Here is a 24,254-nt window from a genome sequence, read left to right on the forward strand (position 1 = left end):
AGCCCATGACGTTGCTTACAAGTTCAGATCTCTTGTGCTCTAACAAGACGATTAGCTAGCTATATACAGGAAACTTCAAATTTCAGAGCATGATTGTTTGCAAGCCGATGCCTGATACATGCGTCATGCTATCTGATCATCTGATACAAGAATGATGCCTGCTATGGTAGCATTCAGCTGCTTTTAAAAAAAACAAAAACCTAGCTTTATTAACATACGGATGCAGCTAGATCACTAGCCACCAGAGAAGATACAACGTCAGGAACAGCGGCATGCCAATCAAGGTACCTCCCTAGGCCATATGGGCACCATGGGTAGCCAGGGCATCCGACACCGAGTTACAGGCACACTTGCACACAAGCACTTTAAAATCAACAAAGCTAGTAAAACGAAGAAATTTTGCCTCCTGAAAAAGAACTCCATTGCAAGCAGTGTCCAATTCATTGGAAAGAAGAACCGAAGCGAGCATTGTCGAGTCCGTTTCAATGATGATACGCCCAAGCCCAACTTCAGCCGCTAGGTAGCTAGTTTAGCTTCATCTGCTCCAAGAAGTTCTTCCCCTCGAGCTTGGTCGCGAAGAAGATCTTCATGAAGCTCTCAAGGTCCGACGTCTTGTAGGCATCGTCTTCATGTCCGGTCATCTCCTTTAGAGGACCTATCATGGTGTGGATGTCTGGGAACTGGAACGCGGCGATCGACAGCCGTTCTTCCTTGGGGTCGACGACTGCCCGGTGCTCGATGCTCCTGTACCTCCCGTTCGTCAAGACCTGTCCTCGTCAAAGCAAATCAAACAACGAAAATGCATGGATTTAGCTAGCATACGGCGCGCCATACAGTCTCTAACATCTGATAATCGGCAGAAAGAAGCACCAAATCGGTGTTTGACTGCGACTGCGCGTGCTCACCTCAAACATATCTCCGATGTTAACGACGAAAGCGCCCGAGACGGGCTTCACAGGAAGCCAGCTGCCGTTCCTCTTGATCTGCAGGCCCTGGACATGATTCACTTGGAGGACAAGGGTTAGGAGATTAGCATCGGAGTGCGGGGACAAGCCAACGACTTTCTCTGCTTGTGCGCACGGGGGGTAGTAGTTTATTCTGACTTTCTGCATTCCATGGATGCATTTGTCAGCGATCGCCTCTCGTTTCAGTCCCAAGTTCTTGGCCATCGTAGCCAAAAGGGAGTCTGATAAATCCTTCACCGCACCAGAATATCTATTCAGCGTCGATCTGAATGAGACGACCAAAAAGCATCATTCCATTGTACTAACTAAGAAGCTGAAGAAGAGCGTGACAGGCAACGAAGGAGAATATCATCGCAATCTAGCTACATACCTGAAGGTAGCAGGCTGGTCAGGCCAGAACTTAGCGTTCCTCATCTCAGGTGGCTGTGTGTAGAGGAAGAGCATGTCAGCCCAGTCGAGTTTCTGATCCTCAGAGACGACGAATAGTTGACCGTAGCCTTCTAGCTGCCCTTGCTCCTGAGCGAATCGCTTCTTCGTCTCTGCGGGCAGCTGGAAGAACTGCTGGATGTTGGCCTTCATGCTCTCCAGCACATCGTCCGGGACACTGTGGTTAACCAACTGCAAACAAACAGGAGAGCAATTCTAGCTAGTATCAGGATGATCAGGCATACATATATATAGTATCACTACCGGAATCGCACCCTATGCCGACGGCCAGGGCCGTCGGCATAGCCCTGAAAGGCCGTCGGGACAGGCCTATGCCGACGGCACCCGTCGGCATAGGGCCGTCGGCAACATATCCGTCGGCGTAGCCAGGAATGCCGTCGGCATAGAAAGGCCGTCGGCATAGGACCTATCCCGACGGCGTCCGTACATCTATGCCGGCCGTCAGCAACGTTATCGCCTAACGGCGGCCGCCGTCAAGTGCTGACCAATGCTTGCTCGCCACGTGGCAGGTCTGTGCCGACGGTCTGGCCGTCGGCATAGCTGTCGGCTTAGGTTGAAACTATGCCGACGGCTAGACCGTCGGCATAGACCTGCCACGTGGCAGCCACTGGGAGCTCCTGGAGCAGGCCTATGCCGACGGCTTAGCCGTCGGCATAGGCCTGCCACGTGGCAGCCACGGGGAGCTCACGGCAGATCTGTCTGTTTTTTTTTTCTTTTTTCTGTTTTGTTTCAGCTCAATTCATTTGAATATATACAGCACACAACAAATATATGCATCACATAACAGCTGGCCCAGCAGCATCACAGAACAAATTCATCATCACACATCATAAGAAGCATCGCAAAGCATAAACATATAAGTATCATCACCACCAAGCATAAGAATCTCACAAACAACAATAAGAAACATCACAAGCATATAAGTATCATCACCACCAAGACCGCCACAATGTGACCCAAAGGCTTAAGCGCCAGGACGTCGAGCACCACGGAGGTCGTCACCGCCAAGACCGCCGAAGCCCAGGTCGTCACTGCTAGCGGCAGCGCTACCGCCAAGACCGCCTCCTCCTCCGCCTCCGCCTCCGTGGATCGGAGTGGTCGGGCTCCGTGTCTCCGGAGTGCTGCGAAGACCACCGCCAACGGTAGATCCACCTGTTCCCTGGATGTTGAAAAGACATATGCACGGGATATATGACTGTGTTGAAAGGCATCACATGCTTTGGGTGAATAGATTGGGGATGAACTAACCGGCGAGGGGCCAGCGGTCTGAGCCACAAACTCCTCAAAGCTCATCAGCACTGGTTGTGCTGGAGGGCATTGTGCTGGAGGGAACTGAGGACACCTGCCGGCCGCCATATCCTGAAAAGCCTGCTGCATCTGGCTATCCCTCTGCACTTGGTGTTCATAAAGCCTCTGATGCCACGCCATGGTCTCCTGGCGTGTGTACTCCATGTAGGCCTACGGTATGACATGATGGAACTCATAAAACTACTAAATGCGGAAAATGAAGTGAGAAATGAAGATAAGAGGGAAAATACTTACAGATTGTTGCTCCTGAAAGAGGTACTGTGTACTAGTCACTGGCTGGCTCGTGCGCTGGCTCAGGCTCGGGTCGATCCGACGAATCTGTGTGTAGGAGATACTAGGAGTGATCACAGCATCGAGAACCGCCTCCCGACCGTGCTCCTTGGGCCCCATCCTCACCACCGCCATGTCGTCCAGAGGCGCCGCAATGGGGTCAGGTGTGTCAGGATGTAACTCCAGATACGCTTCGGAGTAGGCCTTCTTCCTCTCTGCGGTCTTCTTGCCGTAGTACTTGGGCTCGCCAGGCTTGGGGTCCTTCCGCGTATGGGCGATCTCCCACGCCTGCATGTGTGAGAGCGGCCGCTTCAGTTTCTCCTCCTGCACCACCAAACAGAGGTTAGTCATACATAAGAAAGTGATGGTAAATAGAAGAAGAAGAATGTTTAATGGGGTTAGTCATACATTAACTGCCTTGTGGAGATAGTGGTTTCGGTTTCCCTGATCATGTACTCCCTCCGTCCCTCGGTTAGCCTTATTTTTGGTTCTCATAGCCGCCCAGGCTCCAGCCTCATCACACCAAAGATCCACCAGTGCCGCCCAGGACTCGTCTTTTCCATAACACCAATTTGGACACACCTACATAATAAAAGCATAATGGCATGTAGGTGTGTCCAAATTGGTGTTATGGAAGCATAAAGCATAAAGCATAATGTACCACAAGGTAATGAAAGCATAATGAAAAATCTTTTATACTTACCGCCAAGAACTCGGGCCTCTCCAAGGTAATGCCCATCCTCCGCGCTTCTTCCTTGGTCATCTTCACACCAAGATAGTCGTGGTAGTATGTGGAGATGGCCACATGGCGCACCTCGTACTGCATCTGGCGGGCCTTCTTCTTGCATTGGCGCAGCACAATCTGGTCCGCTCTAGCCCTGTGCTCCGGAAGAACTCGATAGAATTTCTACAATCATGCATGAAACAAGAATGGGAGAAGCCATGAGTTAAATCATTCATGAAACTAGAATGGACTTGTGCTTCTGAAGAGAACTCACCCAGAAAGTAGTGATCACGGCCTTGGCATGACTCCCCCTCCCCAACCTCCTCCTCCCCAACCTCCTCCCCAACCTCCTCCTCCTCCTCCTCCTCCTCCTCGCCTGACTCCTCCTCCACCTCCTCCTCCTCCTCCTCCTCCTCGCCTGCCTCACTAGAGGAGGGTACCTCACTAGAGGAGGGCCTCGAAGATAACACCCCTAAGTCGGTGAGGGTGCGCTCTTTCTGGCCGCGACCCCCTGTAGTGGCTCTCCCCCCAGCACCTCGTCCTCTAGAGGCTCTCCCCCCGCCCCCTCCTCCTCTAGGGGCACCTCTCCCGCGACCTCCCTGTGAGGAGTCATCGTCAAGTAGCCGAGGGGGAGGATTACGTGCTCGACCACTCCGACTAGGCAGGCCGACGACCTTGCGTAGGAAACCCACGCCGTCGGCCTTCCCCTTGCCAATGTTCCACGAACCTGCATTGAAAAGAGAAAAAGCAATTAGTAAATTAATGAAATGAAGGAAAAGGCATGATAATAAACACATTAATAAAAATGCATAAAAAGGCATATTCCTAAACTATAGAAAAAAATACGTGAAACGTACATCTGCTAGAACCCATATGAATCATCACTGTTGTAACCTCTTTCTCGATCCGTCTCATCATCACTATCAATCATATCATCTTCGTTGTCCGACGGAGGTGGAGGCTCTTCCTCGTCGTCAGCGTCTTCGTTTAACTTTTCTAGCATAAGTATGTCATTTTCATTGACGATGGTCTCACCATCATTCCGTGCATCGTGGAAGTTTGGGTCCACATCATCATCACCCAATGGTCTAGCGTCATCGTTTCTAACCACATCATCATCATCATCATCAGGTTGCTCTTGATAGAACACTCCCTCGTATGTCATGGGGTTAATGTTGTAGTAATCGTCTTCATTCGGGTCTGGTAGCTTACCATGTGGCGACACCTTGAACACAACTTCCCAACCCTTTAGATACACTTTCTGGCATGGGTAAGGCAGAAAATATACTTGTGTAGCTTGGGTAGCCGCAATGAAGAGATCGGCTCCGACATAGACGGTTGATGGTTTAACTTCGACCAAACCAATGGAAGGCGTATGTTTTACCCCCTCCCGCGGATCGAACCATCGGCATTTGAACACAGGCAGACTTAGGGTCTCACGCCCCTGGCGGAATTTAACCTCGTATATATTTTGTACCCTTCCGTAGTAGTCTACTGAATTTTGACCGGGGGTGTACACTCCAGTATTTATAGTTTTGGGATCGGGGCGGCTGTTTTGGTGCTCCTCTGTATGGAAGCGATGCCCATTCACATCATACTTTTTACATGTCATGACGGCAGGGTCAAAACCCATGGAAACCCATCTCAATTCATCATCCATAGATATGTTCAGATCTTTTCCCTACAAGTATAATGGAAATTGTTGCGTGCATTAGTTCGGTTAACTAATAAATGTTGAAGTAGGTATTTAATAGGGGAGTGTGGAAAATTACTTTCTCCATGAACCAAGCAACAAAATTTTTACGTCCAGGGTTTCCATGAAGGAGAAGAGTAAGTGCCTCCGCCTCAGTAGGAGGATTCACTCCCGTCCATTCCTCTTGAACGAAATCGCTAAAAAAAGATAAGCGGTGTTAGACCGGGACTAAGTGAACATGAAACATGATGATGTGGAAGACATAAAGGAATGGTGTAGTGGTATTACCTCATCCACACTTCCTCAACTTCCTTGATGTTGTGCAAGATATAGAACATGAGGTCCTCCCACTCTTGTCGTGGCATGTTATAAGATTTCGAGGCCCCAGCCCTCCCACCTTGCATGTTGAATAGATCGAGCCTGGGTTGATACTTGGGCTCTTCTATATTGTATCGAGGCACCTTGTTATGCAGATGGGGAACGTGGTCTGGATAGTATGATGTCCTGAGGTCTGACACCTCCTCTAGGATAACTGCCTCAGCTATGGAAGCTTCAATCTTAGCTTTGTTTCCACATTTCCTTCGGAGATGCTTGTTCTGCCTCTCAGGGCCGTACTGCCAGCGATTTTGCACAGGGCCCCCCAACAATACCTCGTTCGCGAGGTGCAGAATGAGATGTGTCATCGGAGTAAAGAAGCCTGGCGGAAAGATCTTCTCTAGCTTGACTATCAACTCCGGTGCCTTCTTATGCAATTTTTCAATCACCTCTTTACTTACTTCTTTAGCACAGAGCGTGTGGAAGAAATGGCTAAGCTCGGCAAGCACTCGCCAGACATGCTCGGGGACATAGCCTCGAACCATCACCGGCATTATCCGCTCAATCCATACATGGTAGTCATGACTCTTCAGGCCGGTCACTTTGCCCGTTGAAAGATTGACTCCCTTACTTATATTCGATGCATAACCATCAGTGAACTTCAAAATTTGTTTCAGCCAGATAAGTACTTCTTTTTTTTTCTGGCGGTTTAAGGACAAAGTCAGCATTTGGCTTGAACCATTTTTTTCGACCGCCTGTGGGAGGCTTCATGTTCAGGCGTGGTCTATCACAAATTCTCTGTTGATCGGCTCTAGCTTTTACGTTATCCTTCGTCTTATCAGGAATGTTGAGGATCGTGTGGAAAAGTGACTCTGCCACATTCTTTTCGGTGTGCATCACACCAATATTGTAAGGAAGTTTGAGGTCCTTGAAATAGGGAAGCTGCGAGAAGGGGGTAATGTGCATCCAGTTGTGCGTCTCACCATATCCCTCGAAGCCTTTGGCTTTGGCTTTGGCTTTGCCTTTGACTTTAGGCTTGAGAGCTTTTAGCTGAGCAAGAACATCTGCCCCCGAAAATGTTGGAATCTCGGTTACTTCATGAACAACCCGGCCTTTCGTGAAGTTCTTCTTGTCTTCCCTGTCTGGATGGTCTGGAGGGAGGAACTGTCGATGCAGGTCAAAGGCTACATACTTGCCACCCTTACTCAGCCAAATCATTCGCAGAGTCTGCATGCACACTGGGCATGTCATCTTACCACTTGTACACCATCCGCAGAATAGAGCATAGCCGGGAAAGTCATGCATGCAATAGTGCAACCAAACTTTCATCAAGAAATTTCTCTGCAGATCCCGGTCGTATGTCAACCTCGAAAAGTACCAAGAATGATGCAAAGCATCCACAAGCGACTGCATAAACACACCCAATTGCTTCCCCGGGTAGTCAGGCCCGGGAATGATGAGCGACAAGAACATGGTCTTCCGTTGCATTAGGGCACCGGGAGGAAGATTGAGCGGAATTACAAACACAGGCCAGCAGCTGTATGGATTGGACGACATACCATATGGATTCAACCCATCACCTGATATGGCTATTCTGACATTCCCAGCCTCGGCTGCTTCCTCGGGGTATTCTTCATCGAATGACTTCCATGCTTCCCCTCCCGATGGATGTATGATTTTTTTTGGATTGTACCTTATACCTTCCTTGTGCCACTTCATCATTTTGGCAGACTCCTTCGTGATGAAAAGGCGCTGCAGTCTTTTTATAAAATCAAGATACCGAAGAACCTTAACGGGGATGGTTAGCTGCTTTTTCTCACCATCCTCACCGACCACCTCAATGTACCGAGACGAACCGCACTTCCTACAGTACTTGTCATCCGCATACTCGTGCCTAAACAAAAGGCAATTCTTCGGGCAAACATCTATTTTCTCATAATCCATAGAGAGTGCCTTCATGATTTTCTTTGTATCGTACATGCTTTTCGGCAGTTCATGACCCTCGGGGAGGCTGTTAGCCCATACTCCCAGGAATGCTTCGAAGCATTTCTGGCTACAGCCGTACTCAGCCTTCACTGCAATTAGTTGCGAGATGGCATCCAGCTGAGATATTTTCGCACCCGCATAAAGAGGTTTCTTCGACGAGGCCAAGACCTCCAAGAAGGCCTTTGTGGTTGCCTCCGGCTCCTCCGGTTCATTCTCTGAAGGTGTCGCATTTGCCGTTTCTGCAACAATGACATCATCTAGCATGTCCCTGACCCCGTCGTCCTCATATCCATCGATGCGTTGTCGCATCACCTCCTCTCTACCACGGTCCTGCTCGGCTATGTTTATCGGCGGCATGTCAAAGTTTGGCATATATCCGTGCGTCCAAAGGTGCTCACTCATGTCCGTCTGATTTCTACGGTGACGTCTGGCACATCTCGCACAGGGGCATGGTGGGATAATTCTCATTGGACGACGGAATATCTCCTTCAAATACACATCGGTTTTCGCGATCCACTCTGATGTTACTCGATTCCGACGGATAAAACCACTGTACATCCACTGATTATCTGCCATCCTCTGCTTTTTTGCAACCCACACAACATAATTAAGGATTCACTTAAATTAATGGCATCAAATTTCAGTTTCTACCGCGTTTAATCCACCTTCATCTCTAATAGGTAAAGATGGGTCCTAATCCCACCCGAGGATGTGTAGATTGAGTACGTTCTCCATTCTACCCCGTTCCGAGACAAAATTTCGGCAGCACCTCCCCGCTGTTCTCCAGATACACGTCTCGGCAAATAGCCGAGAGAATGTGCTCCGGAGAACAATGGGGAGGCGCCGCCGAAATCCTGTCTCGGAATGGGGTAGAACATGGAGAACATACCCAATCTACACATCCTCGGGCTGTCCGTGGAAAACGCTGGACAATCCGAAAGAGCTGCGGTGATAAATATGCAATTGAATGCATATTTATCGATGCAACCCTTTCGGACGGGAGACGCCTAGGTTACGCCAGTTGACTTGAGAATGAAATCTAGTGACATCAAAAAATGGAGGAGATGGACTTGTAGCTCACCTTCGGCTGTAGGGGAAGGAGTCGAACAACAGAGGGATGCTCAGGGAACAACGCGTCGGACGACGGTCACTTTAATGAAATGCAACACCACAAAGCCTGCAAATTCCATCGGACGACGGTCAATTTATTTTTGCATCATGTAGGAAAAAAAACTAAAAACATTAACAATATATTCATCATCGTCATCACATATTCATCATCATCATTATCACCTATTCGTCATAATCATTGATTAATCCATCAAACCAATTTTTTTTGCAAGATATGCAACATATAGCATCTCATCTAACCAAATTTTTTTACTACATACTAACTATCTAACTATCTAACTATCTATCTAACTATCTACCTATCTAACTATCTATATAACTATCTATCTAACTAGGTATCTAACTATCTAAATATCTATCTAAATACCTATCTAACTAGCTACAAAATTACTAAAAACACTAAAAATACATAAAATTTTCACCTTCGAGAGGGCCGGCCGGAGTTGGGGCGGGGAGGCGCGGAGTCGGGGCGGGGAGGCCGGCGGGGGGTCGGGGCGGGGCGGCCGGCGTCGGGTCGGGGCGGGGAGGTCGGAGGGGGGTCGGGGCGGGGCGGTGCGGGGTCTAGGCCGGAAGGTCGGAGGCGGGTCGGGGCGGGTCGGCCGGCGCGGCCGGCGTGGGGTGCCGGAGTCGAGGCGGGGCGGCCGGCCCGGGGTCGGGGCGGGGTGGCTCGGGGTCGGGGCGGGGAGGCGCGGGCGGCGGCGGGCTCGGGGTGGGGCGGCGCGGGTCGGAGCGGGGAGGCGCCGGCAGGGGCGTGCTCAGGGCGGGGCTGCGCGGGCGGTGGCGTGCTCAGGGCGGGCGGCGGAGGAGGTGGGCGGCGGCGGTTGGGGTCGGGGTTAGGCGCAGTTGGGGAAGAAAATGAGTGGAGGAGGTCGAGTGCGGTGCGGATAAAGTTGGCCCTATGCCAACGGCATGGCCGTCGGCATAGGCCTGGGCCCACACGTCAGCAGCCGGGGGAGTTGATAACGTGCACATATGCCGACGGCCCGGCCGTCGGCATAGATGGGAGGCCTATGCCGACGGCAAGGCCGTCGGCATATATGCAAACCACAATTTTTTTTAAAATAGTCCCACCTCGCCGAGGGGAAAGCAATTTGACCTGTTTAAATAGTTCACTAATCCATATGTTACAAGCTCCGGTATTCATTAGACATATATGAAGAAAACGGACAATTACTCTGAAACTTTCAGTGCCCGGGCAGCCGGCCCGGTGCCCGGGCACTAAAGGTTTCAGAGTGATAGTATGTTTTCAATGATGAATACCGGAGTTTTTAATCAATTCAATTATTACATTTTTAGATTTTTAGTTTACTGTCTGTGTGGGACCCGGTACCCGGTGCGACGACCGTGACACCGGGACCCTGGGAGGTTAGGCGCTACGGGGGCCGTAGGGGGTAGCAATGCCACTGGAGCATCGCACCGGGACCTCATACATGTCGTATAGTGTGCTGGCATGTCCGAAGAGGCGGCACGCGTCTCCGGGGTGTGCCTCCTCACACGGACGGCGCCGCCGCCGGCACCTGGAGGGGGGAAACGGACGCGTCGGGTCTACACGGAGGGGATCTTACTGTGGGTTTGGTTCCACTAGTCAAAACCCGGTCGTGTTAGGTTAGCCCATACGAACACTTTAGAGCAACATCTGGGCCAAACCCACAGTAAGATCCCCTCCGTGTAGACCCGACGCGTCCGTTTCCCCCCTCCAGGTGCCGGCGTCGGCGCCGTCCGTGTGAAGGGGCACACCCCAGAGACGCGTGCCGCCTCTTCGGACATGCCAGCACACCACCCCGCATGTATGAGGGCCCGATGCGACGCTCGGGTGGCATTGCTACCCCCCCAGGGCCTCCGTCCCGCCTAACCCTGTAGCGTTTGACCACGGGATCTAGCCCTTTGACTTTGCACGGACGGGTTTTGACTAGTGGAACTATCGACCCGGTCGTGTTAGGTCAGCCCATACGAACACTTTAGAGCAACATCCGGGCCAAACCCACAGTAAGATCCCCTCCGTGTAGACCCGACGCGTCCATTTCCCCCCTCCAGGTGACGGCGTCGGCGCCGTCCGTGTGAGGGGGCACACCTCAGAGACGCGTGCCGCCTCTTCGGACATGCCAGCACACCACCCCGCATGTATGAGGGCCCGATGTGACGCTCGGGTGGCATTGCTACCCCCCCCCCCCCCAGGGCCTCCGTCCCGCCTAACCCTGTAGCGTTTGACCATGGGATCTAGCCCTTTGACTTTGCACGGACGGGTTTTGACCAGTGGAACTATCCACCCGGTCGTGTTAGGTCAGCCCATATGAACACTTTAGAGCAACATCCAGGCCAAACCCACAGTAAGATCCCCTCCGTGTAAACCCGACGCGTCCGTTTCCCCCTTCAGGTGCCGGCGGCTGCGCCGTCCGTGTGCGGGGGCACACCCCGGAGATGCGTGCCGCCTCTTCGGACATGCCAGCACACCACCCCGCATGTATGAGGGCCCGGTGCGACGCTCGGGTGGCATTGCTACCCCCCCACGGCCCCCGTCCCGCCTAACCCTGTAGCGTTTGACCACGGGATCTAGCCCTTTGACTTTGCACGGACGGGTTTTGACCAGTGGAACTATCCACCCGGTCGTGTTAGGTCAGCCCATACGAACACTTTAGAGCAACATCCGGGCCAAACCCACAGTAAGATCCCCTCCATGTAGACCCGACGCGTCCGTTTCCCCCTTCAGGTGCCGGCGGCTGCGCCGTCCGTGTGCGGGGGCACACCCCGGAGACGCGTGCCGCCTCTTCGGACATGCCAGCACACCACCCCGCATGTATGAGGGCCCGGTGCGACACTCGGGTGGCATTGCTACCCCCCACGGCCCCCGTCCCGCCTAACCCTGTAGCGTTTGACCACGGGATCTAGCCCTTTGACTTTGCACGGACGGGTTTTGACCAGTGGAACTATCCACCCGGTCATGTTAGGTCAGCCCATACGAACACTTTAGAGCAACATCCGGGCCAAACCCGCAGTAAGATTGTAGGGGAACGTAGCAGAAATTCAAAATTTTCCTACGTGTCACCAAGATCTATCTATGGAGAGACTAACAACGAGGGGAAGGAAAGTGCATCTACATACCCTTGTAGATCGCTATGCGGAAGCGTTCAAGAGAACGGGGTTGATGGAGTCGTACTCGTCGTGATCCAAATCACCGATGATCCTAGTGCCGAACGGACGGCACCTCCGCGTTCAACACACGTACAGCCCGGTGACGTCTCCCATGCCTTGATCCAGCAAGGAGAGAGGGAGAGGTTGAGGAAGACTCCATCCAGCAGCAGCACAACGGCGTGGTGGTGATGGAGGAGCGTGGCAATCCTGCAGGGCTTCGCTAAGCACCGCGAGATATGAGGAGAAAGAGAGGGAGGGCTGCACCAATAGGCAGAGATCAGATCGCGTGTTATGGGCAGCCCTAGGCCTCACTATATATAGGGGAGAGGGAGGAGGGTGCGCCCCCTCTAGGGTTCCCACCCCTAGGGGGGGCAGCCCTAGATGGGAAAGGGGAGGCGGCCAAGAGGGGAGAGAGGGAGGCGCCCCCTAGGGTGGGCCTTAGGCCCATCTAAGCCTAGGGTTTCCCCCTTTTTTCTCCTAGCTGCCCCTTGGGCCTTGTGGGAGGCGCACCAGCCCACTTAGGGGCTGGTCCCTCACCACTCTTGGCCCATGCAAGCCTCCGGGGCTTGTGTCCCCACTTGGTGGACCCCCGGGACCCTCCCGGTGGTCCCGGTACGTTACCGATAAACCCCAAAACTTTTCCGGTGACCAAAACAGGACTTCCCATATATAAATCTTTACCTCCGGACCATTCCGGAACTCCTCGTGACGTCCGGGATCTCATCCGGGACTCCGAACAACATTCGGTAACCACATACAAACTTCCTTTATAACCCTAGCGTCATCGAACCTTAAGTGTGTAGACCCTACGGGTTCGGGAGACATGCAGACATGACCGAGACATTCTCCGGTCAATAACCAACAGTGGGATCTGGATACCCATGTTGGCTCCCACATGTTCCACGATGATCTCATCGGATGAACCACGATGTCAAGGACTTAATCAATCCCGTATACAATTCCCTTCGTCTATCGGTATGATACTTGCCCGAGATTCGATCGTCAGTATCCCGATACCTTGTTCAATCTCGTTACCAGCAAGTCTCTTTACTCGTTCCATAACACATCATCCCGTGATCAACTCCTTGATCACATTGTGCACATTATGATGATGTCCTACCGAGTGGGCCCAGAGATACCTCTCCGTTTACACGGAGTGACAAATCCCAGTCTCGATTCGTGCCAACCCAACAGACACTTTCGGAGATACCCGTAGTGCACCTTTATAGTCACCCAGTTACGTTGTGACGTTTGGTACACCCAAAGCACTCCTATGGTATCCGGGAGTTCCACAATCTCATGGTCTAAGGAAATGATACTTGACATTAGAAAAGCTTTAGCATACGAACTACACGATCTAGTGCCATGCTTAGAATTGGGTCTTGTCCATCACATCATTCTCCTAATGATGTGATCCCGTTATCAACGACATCCAATGTCCATGGTCAGGAAATTGTAACCATCTATTGATCAACGAGCTAGTCAACTAGAGGCTTACTAGGGACATGGTGTTGTCTATGTATCCACACATGTATCTGAGTTTCCTATCAATACAATTCTAGCATGGATAATAAACGATTATCATGAACAAGGAAATATAATAATAACTAATTTATTATTGCCTCTAGGGCATATTTCCAACAGTCTCCCACTTGCACTAGAGTCAATAATCCAGTTCACATCGCTATGTGATTAACACTCAAGGTCACATCCCCATGTGACTAACACCCAAAGAATTCTGGGTTTGATCATGTTATGCTTGTGAGAGAGGTTTTAGTCAACGGGTCTGAACCTTTCAGATCCGTGTGTGCTTTACAAATCTCTATGTCATCTCCTAGATGCAGTTACCACGTTCTATTTGGAGCCATTTCAAATAACTGTTCTACTTGGAGCTATTCTAAATTGTTGCTCCATTATACGTATCCGGTATCTCTACTCAGAGCTATCCGGATAGGTGTTAAGCTTGCATCGACGTAACCCTTTACAACGAACTCTTTTACCACCTCCATAATCGAGAAAATTCCTTAGTCCACTAGTTACCAAGGATAACTTTGACCGCTGTCTTGTGATCCATTCTTGGATCACTCTTGTACCCCTTGACTAACTCATGGCAAGGCACACTTCAGGTGCGGTACACAGCATAGCATACTGTAGAGAGCCTATGATAAAAGCATAGGGGACGACCTTCGTCCTTTCTCTCTATTCTGCCGTGGTCGAGCTTTAAGTCTTAACTTCATACCTTACAACTCAGGCAAGAACTCCTTCTTTGACTGATCCATCTTGAACACCTTCAAGATCATGTCAAGGTATGTGCTCATTTGAAAGTACCATTAAGCGTTTTGATCTATCCTTATAGATCTCGATGCTCAATGTTCAAGTAGCTTAATCCAGGCTTTCCATTGAAAAACACTTTCCAAATAACCCTATATGCTTTCCAGAAATTCTACGTCATTTCTGATCAACAATATGTCAACATATACTTATCAGAAATTCTATAGTGCTCCCACTCACTTCTTTGGAAATACAAGTTTCTCATAAACTTTGTATACACCCAAAATCTTTGATCATCTCATCAAAGCATACATTCCAACTCCAAGATGCTTACTCCAGTCCTTAGAAGGATTGCTGGAGCTTTGCATACTTATTAGCATCTTTCAGGATTGACAAAACCTTCCGGTTGTATCACATACAACCTTTCCTCAAGAATCGTCGAGGAAACAATGGTCTTTGGCATCCTATCTGCAAGATTTCACAAATAATGCAGTAATTGCTAATATAATTCCAACAGACTCTTAGCATCGCTACGAGTGAGAAAGTCTCATCGTAGTCAACTCCTTGAACTTGTCAGAAAACATCTTAACGACAAGTCGAGCTTTCTTAATGGTGACATTTACCATCATTGTCCGTCTTCCTTTTAAAATCCATCTGTACTCAACAGCCTTACGACCATCGAGCTGTTCTGCCAAAGTCTACACTTTGTTTTCATATATGGATCCTCTCTCGGATTTTATGGCCTCGAGCCATTTATCGGAATCCGGGCCCACCATCGCTTCTCCATAGCTCGTAGGTTCATTGTTGTCTAGCAACATGACTTCCAAGACAGGATTACGTACCACTCTGAAGTAGTACGCATCCTTGTCATCCCACGAGGTTTGGTAGTGACTTGATCTGAAGTTTCATGATCACTATCATAAGCTTCCACTTCAATTGGTGTAGGTGCCACAGGAACAACTTCCTGTGCCCTGTCACACACTAGTTGAAGAGACGGTTCAATAACCTCATCAAGTCTCCACCATCCTCCCACTCAATTCTTTCGAGAGAAACTTTTCCTCGAGAAAGGACCCGATTCTAGAAACAATCCCTTATTGCTTTCGAATCTGAGACAGGAGGTATACCCAACTGTTTTGGGTGTCCTATGAAGATGCATTTATCCGCTTTGGGTTCGAGCTTATCAGCCTGAAACTTTTTCACATAAGCGTCGCAGCCCCAAACTTTTAAGAAATGACAGCTTAGGTTTCCCTAAACCATAGTTCATACGGTGTCATCTCATCAGAATTACGTGGTGCCCTATTTAAAGTGAATGTGGTTGTCTTTAATGCCTAACCCATAAACTATCGTGGTAATTCGATAAGAGACATCATGGTATGCATCATATCCAATAGGGTGCAGTTATGATGTTTGGACACACCATCACACTATGGTGTTCCAGGCTGTATTAGTTGTGAAACAATTTCCACAATGTCTCAATTTTGTGCCAAACTCGTAATTCAGATATTCATCTCTATGATCATATCATAGATATTTTATCCTCTTGTCACGACGATCTTTCAACTTCACCCTGAAATTACTTGAACCTTTCAATAATTCAGACTCGTGATTCATCAAGTAAATGTACTCAACATCTACTCAAATCATCTGTGAAGTAAGAACATAATGATATCCACTACATGCCTCAGCATTCATTGGATTGCACACATTAAAATGTATTACTTCCAACAAGTTGCTTTCTATTTCCATTTTACTGAAAAAGAGGCTTTCAGTCATCTTGCCCATGTGGTATGATTTGCATGTCTCAAGTGATCCATAATCAAGTGAGTCCAAACGATCCATTTGCATGGAGTTTCTTCATGCATATACACCAATAGACATGGTTCGCATGTCTCAAACTTTTCAAAAACGAGTGAGTCCAAAGATCCATCAACATGGAGCTTCTTCATGCGTTTTATACCGATATGACTTACGTGGCAGTGCCACAAGTAGGTGGTACCATCATTACTATCTTTTGGCATGAACATGTGTATCACTACGATCGAGATTCAATAAAATATTCATTTCAGGTGCAAGACCATTGAAGGTATTATTCAAATAAATAGAGTAACCGTTATTCTCCTTAAATGAATAACCGTATTGCGATAGACATAATCCAATCATGTCTATGCTCAACGCAAACACCAAATAACAATTATTCAGGTTTAACACCAATCTCGATGGTGGAGGGAGCGTGTGATCCTTGATCATATCAACATTGGAGACACTTCCAACACATATCGTCAGCTCACCTTTAGCTAGTCTCCGTTTATTCCGTAGCTTTTATTTCGAGTTACTAACACTTAGCAACCGAACCGGTATCTAATACCCTGGTGCTACTAGGAGTACTAGTAAAGTACACATCATCATAATGTATATCCAATATACTTCTATTGACAGCCTTCTCATCTACCAAGTATCTAGGGTAATTCTGCTCCAGTGGCTGTTCCCCTTATTACAGAAGCACTCAGTCTCGGGTTTGGGTTCAACCTTGGGTTTCTTCACTAGAGCAGCAGCTGAATTGCCGTTTCATGAAGTATCCCTTTGTTCCCTTGCCCTTCTTGAAACTAGTGGTTTCACCAACCATCAACAATTGATGCTCCTTCTTGATTTCTACTTTCGCAGTGTCAAACATCGCGAATATCTCAAGGATCATCATATATGTCCCTGATATATCATAGTTCATCACGAAGCTCTAGCAGCTTGGTGGTAATGACTTCGGAGAAACATCACTATCTCATCTGGAAGATCAACTCCCACTCGATTCCAGCGATTGTTGTACTCAGACAATCTGAGCACAAGCTCAACGATTGAGCTTTTCTCCCTTAGTTTGTGGGCTAAGAAAATCGTCGGAGGTCTTATACCTCTTGACGTGGGCACAAGCCTGAAATCCCAATTTCAGCCCTCAAAACATCTCATATGTTTTGCGACGTTTCAAAACCGTCTTCGGTGCCTCAATTCTAAACCGTTTAACTGAACTATCACGTAGTTATCAAAATTTGTATGTCAGATGTTCCCAACATCTACAGACGACGTTCGAGGTTCAGCACACTGAGCGGTGCATTAAGGACATAAGCCTTCTATGAAGCAAATGAGGACAATCCTCAGTTTACGGACCTAGTCCGCATAATTGCTACTATCAACTTTCAACTAATTTTTTCTCTAGGAACATATCTAAACAGTAGAACAGAAACGCGAGCTACGACATAATTTGCGAAGACCTTTTGACTATGTTCAGGATAATTAAGTTCATCTTATGAACTCCCACTTAGATAGACATCCCTCTAGTCATCTAAGTGATTACATGATCCGAGTCAACTAGGCCATGTCCGATCATCACGTGAGACGGACTAGTCATCATCGGTGAACATCTTCATGTTGATCGTATCTACCATACGACTCATGCTCGACCTTTCGGTCTCTTGTGTTCCGAGGCCATGTCTGTACATGCTAGGCTCGTCAAGTCAACCTAAGTGTTTTGCGTGTGTAAATCTGTCTTACACCCGTTGTATGTGAACGTAAGAATCTATCACACCCGATCATCACGTGGTGCTTCGAAACGACGAACTTCCGCAACGGTGCACAGTTAGGGGGAACACCTTCTTGAAATTTTAGTGAGGGATCATCTTATTTACTACCGTCGCTCTAAGTAAACAAGATGCAAAAACATGATAAACATCACATGCAATCAAACAGTGACATGATATGGCCAATATCATGTTGCTCCTTTTGATCTCCATCTTCGGGGCTCCATGATCATCATCGTCACCGGCATGACACCATGATCTCCATCATCATGATCTCCATCATCGTGTCTTCATGAAGTTGTCTCGCCAACTATTACTTCTACTTCTATGGCTAACGGTTAGCAATAAAGTAAAGTAATTACATGATGTTTATGTTGACACGCAGGTCATAAATAAATTAAGACAACTCCTATGGCTCCTGCCGGTTGTCATATTCATCGACATGCAAGTCGTGATTCCTATTACAAGAACATGATCAATCTCATACATCTCATATATCATTCATCACATCCTTTTGGCCATATCACATCACATAGCATACCCTACAAAAACAAGTTAGACGTCCTCAATTGTTGTTTGCATGTTTTACGTGGCTGCTATGGGTTTCTAGCAAGAACGTTTCTTACCTACGCAAAGACCACAACGTGATATGCCAATTGCTATTTACCCTTCATAAGGACCCTTTTCATCGAATCCGATCCGACTAAAGTGGGAGAGACAGACACCCGCTAGCCACCTTATGCAACTAGTGCATGTCAGTCGGTGGAACCAGTCTCACGTAAGAGTACGTGTAAGGTCGGTCCGGGCTGCTTCATCCCACGATGCCGCCGAATCAAGATAAGACTAGTAACGACAAGCATATTGAACAAAATCAACGCCCACAACTACTTTGTGTTTTACTCGTGCATAGAAACTACGCATAGACTTAGCTCATGATGCCACTATAGGGGAACGTAGCAGAAATTCAAAATTTTCCTACGTGTCACCAAGATCTATCTATGGAGAGACTAGCAACGAGGGGAAGGAGAGTGCATCTACATACCCTTGTAGATCGCTATGCGGAAGCGTTCAAGAGAACGGGGTTGATGGAGTCGTACTCGTCGTGATCCAAATCACCGATGATCCTAGTGCCGAACGGACGGCACCTCCGCGTTCAACACACGTACAGCCCGGTGACGTCTCCCATGCCTTGATCCAGCAAGGAGAGAGGGAGAGGTTGAGGAAGACTCCATCCAGCAGCAGCACAATGGCGTGGTGGTGATGGAGGAGCGTGGCAATCCTGCAGGGCTTCGCCAAGCACCGCGAGATATGAGGAGAAAGAGAGGGAGGGTTGCACCAACAGGTAGAGATCAGATCGCGTGTTATGGGAAGCCCTAGGCCTCACTATATATAGGGGAGAGGGAGGAGGGTGCGCCCCCTCTAGGGTTCCCACACCTAGGGGGGGCGGCAGCCCTAGATGGGAAAGGGGAGGCGGCCAAGAGGGGAGAGAGGGAGGCGCCCCCTAGGGTGGGCCTTAGGCCCATCTAAGCCTAGGGTTTCCCCCTTTTTTTCTCCTAGCTGCCCCTTGGGCCTTGTGGGAGGCGCACCAGCCCACTCAGGGGCTGGTCCCTCACCACTCTTGGCCCATGCAAGCCTCCAGGGCTTGTGGCCCCACTTGGTGGACCCCCGGGACCCTCCCGGTGGTCCCGGTACGTTACCGATAAACCCCGAAACTTTTCCGGTGACCAAAACAGGACTTCCCATATATAAATCTTTACCTCCGGAACTCCTCGTGACGTCCGGGATCTCATCCGGGACTCCGAACAACATTCGGTAACCACATACAAACTTCCTTTATAACCCTAACGTCATCGAACCTTAAGTGTGTAGACCCTACGGGTTCGGGAGACATGCAGACATGACCGAGACATTCTCCGGTCAATAACCAACAGCGGGATCTGGATACCCATGTTGGCTCCCACATGTTCCATGATGATCTCATCGGATGAACCACGATGTCAAGGACTTAATCAATCCCGTATACAATTCCCTTCGTCTATCGGTACGATACTTGCCCGAGATTCGATCGTCAGTATCCCGATACCTTGTTCAATCTCGTTACCGGCAAGTCTCTTTACTCGTTCCGTAACACATCATCCCGTGATCAACTCCTTGATCACATTGTGCACATTATGATGATGTCCTACCGAGTGGGCCCAGAGATACCTCTCCGTTTACACGGAGTGACAAATCCCGGTCTCGATTCGTGCCAACCCAACAGACACTTTCGGAGATACCCGTAGTGCACCTTTATAGTCACACAGTTACGTTGTGACGTTTGGTACACCCAAAGCACTCCTACGGTATCCGGGAATTGCACAATCTCATGGTCTAAGGAACTGATACTTGACATTAGAAAAGCTTTAGCATACGAACTACACGATCTAGTGCCATGCTTAGAATTGGGTCTTGTCCATCACATCATTCTCCTAATGATGTGATCCCGTTATCAACGACATCCAATGTCCATGGTCAGGAAACTGTAACCATCTATTGATCAACGAGCTAGTCAACTAGAGGCTTACTAGGGACATGGTGTTGTCTATGTATCCACACATGTATCTGAGTTTCCTATCAATACAATTCTAGCATGGATAATAAACGATTATCATGAACAAGGAAATATAATAATAACTAATTTATTATTGCCTCTAGGGCATATTTCCAACAAAGATCCCCTCCGTGTAGACCCGACGCGTCCGTTTCCCCCTTCAGGTGCCGGCGGCTGCGCCGTCCGTGTGCGGGGGCACACCCCGGAGACGCGTGCCGCCTCTTTGGACATGCCAGCACACCACCCCGCATGTATGAGGGCCCGGTGCGACGCTCGGGTGGCATTGCTACCCCCAGGGCCCCCGTCCCGCCTAACCCTGTAGCGTTTGACCACGGGATCTAGCCCTTTGACTTTGCACGGACGCGTTTTGACCAGTGGAACTATCCACCCGGTTGTGTTAGGTCAGCCCATACGAACACTTTAGAGCAACATCCGGGCCAAACCCACAGTAAGATCCCCTCCCTGTAGACCCGACGCGTCCGTTTCCCCCCTTCAGGTGCCGGCGGCGGCGCCGTCCGTGTGAGGGGGCACCCCCCGGAGACGCGTGCCGCCTCTTCGGACATGCCAGCACACCACCCCGCATGTATGAGGGCCCGGTGCGACGCTCGGGTGGCATTGCTACCCCCCCACGGCCCCCGTTCCACCTAACCCTCTAGCGTTTGAGCACGGGATCTAGCCCTTTGACTTTGCACGGACGGGTTTTGACCAGTGGAACTATCCACCCAGTCGTGTTAGGTCAGCCCATACGAACACTTTAGAGCAACATCCGGGCCAAACCCACAGTAAGATCCCCTCCCTGTAGACCCGACGCGTCCGTTTCCCCCCTCCAGGTACCGGCGGCGGCGCCGTCCGTGTGAGGGGGCACACCCCGAAGACGCGTGCCGCCTCTTCGGACATGCCAGCACACCATCCCGCATCTATGAGGGCCCGGTGCGATGCTCGGGTGTCATTGCTACCCCCCCCCCCCCCACGGCCCCCGTCCCGCCTAACCCTGTAGCATTTGACCACGGGATCTAGCCCTTTGACTTTGCACGGACGGGTTTTGACCAGTGGAACTATCGACCCGGTCGTGTTAGGTCAGCCCATACGAACACTTTAGAGCAACATCCGGGCCAAACCCACAGTAAGATCCCCTCCGTGTAGACCTGACGCGTCCGTTTCCCCCCTCCAGGTGCCCGCGTCGGCGCCGTCCGTGTGAGGGGGCACACCCCAGAGACGCGTGCCGCCTCTTCGGACATGCCAGCACACCACCCCGCATGTATGAGGGCCCGGTGCGACGCTCGGGTGGCATTGCTACCCCCCCCCCACGGCCCCCGTCCCGCCTAACCCTGTAGCGTTTGACCACGGGATCTAGCCCTTTGACTTTGCACGGACGGGTTTTGACCAGTGGAACTATCCACCCGGTCGTGTTAGGTCAGCCCATACGAACACTTTAGAGCAACATCCGGGCCAAACCCACAGTAAGATCCCCTCCGTGTAGACCCGATGTGTCCGTTTCCCCCCTTCAGGTGCCGGCGACGGCGCCATCCGTGAGCGGGGGCACAACCCGGAGACGCGTGCCGCCTCTAATTTGGACATGGCACCACACCACCCCGCATGTATGAGGGCCCGGTGCGACGCTCCGGTGGTATTGCTATCCCCCAGGGCCCCCGTCCCGCCTCTTCAGACATGGCACCACACCGCCCCGCATGTATGAGGGCCCGGTTAGACGGGAGGGTGTACCTGGGGGGTATCAATGCCGCTAGGTGTTGCTTTGGGCCCTCCTACGGTTGTGAAAGCGTGGTGGCTAGCGCAGGTACCCGGCACGCAGCTCCGGGGTGTGCCCCCCATCTCCGGCGTCGCTGTGGGGCACGGCATGGCGGCAGCAACGTCCGTGAGGGGGGCAATCGATATACCATCTGGGTATGTTTTCTTTGTGTTAGACAAGGCACATTTATGTTGTGAAAAAAACAGGGAAAAGTAAATAAAAATAAGTAAAAAAATAAAAATAAATAAAAAAATAGAGATATGCAGACGGTAAGGCCGTCGGCATACCTGCGCACATGGCCACGGATCGATGACGTGCCTAAGGGCGCGGATCGGTGATGTGGCAACATCCATGGGCCAGACCTATGCCGACGGCCATGCCGTCGGCATAGATTTGCCACCCCACGGACAGGCGAGCGACGCGGATCGATGACGTGGCGGGCGACGCGGATCGATGACGTGGCGTCTATGCCGACGGCCGCCGTTAGCCCGTCGGTGTAGATTGACGCCGTCAAAAGGCCGTCTCCGTCCGGGTAGCCGGGCCCACGAGCTATGCCGACGGCCTTCTCTATGCCGACGGCCACCGTAGGCATATTTCTATCGACGCCGACGGGTGAGCTTTGCCGACGAGGGCCGTCGGCATAGATTGATATACGCTAACGGCTTTTCTATGCCGACGGCTTGGGCTGGGCCTTCGGGATAGGCCAATCTATGCCGATGGGGCCCGTCGGCATAGATTCGGCCGTCGGCATCGCCAGTTATTCTGGTAGTGTATACCCGAGGAAGTCAACTGTCTTTGCATAGCAATAGAGGCCGGTGTGCAATGGAAAATGTGAGCCAAGACAGCGAACAAACTAACTTGGAAGAAGCCCCAGTCCTGAGGAAAACGATGGAGGCTCTGTGGAGGCGTGCAGACTCCTCGCCACCATGGTCCAGCTCCAGCAGCAGCCTTTGGTGGTCGATGATGGGGATCTGAGCCTCGCCGTCGCCATCGCCAGTGACCGCCTTTGCTGCCGCCTCTGGCCGGAGATACCTCAGCGGCACATCGTCCCCGCCGGTGGCAGCCACCAAGGCCTGCACACTCGGGACGGGGAGAGATCCCATCTCTTGCCGCTCTTGATAATTGAGATGCTACTGGTTCCCCGGATACTTTAGTCTTGTGTTCTGGCTACCTCATGTCTTTTGGCATATATATAAGAGTTATAGACAGATGGTAGCCAACGAACACGCATCATCCAGTGATTTAATATTCAGAAAATCAGTCCAGCTACAATCATAGAAATAGAAAGCTGCCAACTTGCAAGTTTTCTCTTTCTTTTATTTTCTGAGGATCAACTTCCATTCTTTTTTTAAAGTGATAAAACTAATTATATACATACAACAGGATCTGATCCACTACAATTGGAGAAAGAAGTACGTATTTCATCATATACATATACAACAGGATCTGATCCACTACAACTGAATTCTTCAATATGTGCCACCTAAAACCAGAACATGGAAATAACCAAAAAGGAGAGCAATCAGAGATGACAAAATTATTATTTTTGTCAATTTGAAAAGTAAGCATATGCATATACAGACACGCACAAAATCAGTAAATGTGCTATATGAACACCATTAAGTCAAATTAATACTCGAATGTTTATCGTCCAGTCCCATACCATGCAAGAACATAATAATTGAATGACCAACTGAAAAACCCATACCAAGAACTGATCCATTCTTGGCCAACTCAGCTGCTCAAGGAAAGCAGCATGCATACATATATGATATAAGCTTGCTTCTGAGGAAAACGGAAACCGCGGGTATTGACATTTTGGTAGGGGTGGCGTGTGGGGGGCAAGTCGGTGTGCTTGCTTGCTTCTATCGTTTACCACAATATAAATAAATTGGTGGCTGTGCTTAATAAAATACTTCTTCGGATAAGTAGAGCTTGATCTGCACTTCTTCAACCAATCGCAAAGTCCAAGTCAACTGTCCAATATTGCAAGAGCTTACAGCTCCAATATTCTTCAAAGGAAATTTAGCCATGCCTAATTAGAAATACTTGCTTCAGCTGGCAGTAGCTCTGCACCAGATAATGTTTTTTTGGTTTTATGTATAATAATAGGGA

At 49.9% G+C, this 24,254-nt stretch overlaps 1 pseudogene across 1 annotated transcript; it reads right to left on the minus strand.

Moving 5' to 3' along the window:
• Positions 1 to 181: 181 nt before the first annotated feature.
• LOC125549532 (2-oxoglutarate-dependent dioxygenase 11-like) lies at positions 182 to 23,300 on the minus strand (annotated as a pseudogene). The gene is made up of 4 exons (XR_015599200.1): positions 22,998 to 23,300; positions 1,336 to 1,583; positions 906 to 1,215; positions 182 to 767 (listed from the first exon to the last, which is right to left on the minus strand). The product of XR_015599200.1 is annotated as a 2-oxoglutarate-dependent dioxygenase 11-like (transcript).
• Positions 23,301 to 24,254: the final 954 nt, after the last annotated feature.

This window comes from Triticum urartu, chromosome 3A (genome assembly GCF_056163025.1).
Source record: "Triticum urartu cultivar PI428250 chromosome 3A, HENAU_Tu73, whole genome shotgun sequence".
NCBI classification, from domain to species: Eukaryota; Viridiplantae; Streptophyta; class Magnoliopsida; order Poales; family Poaceae; genus Triticum; species Triticum urartu.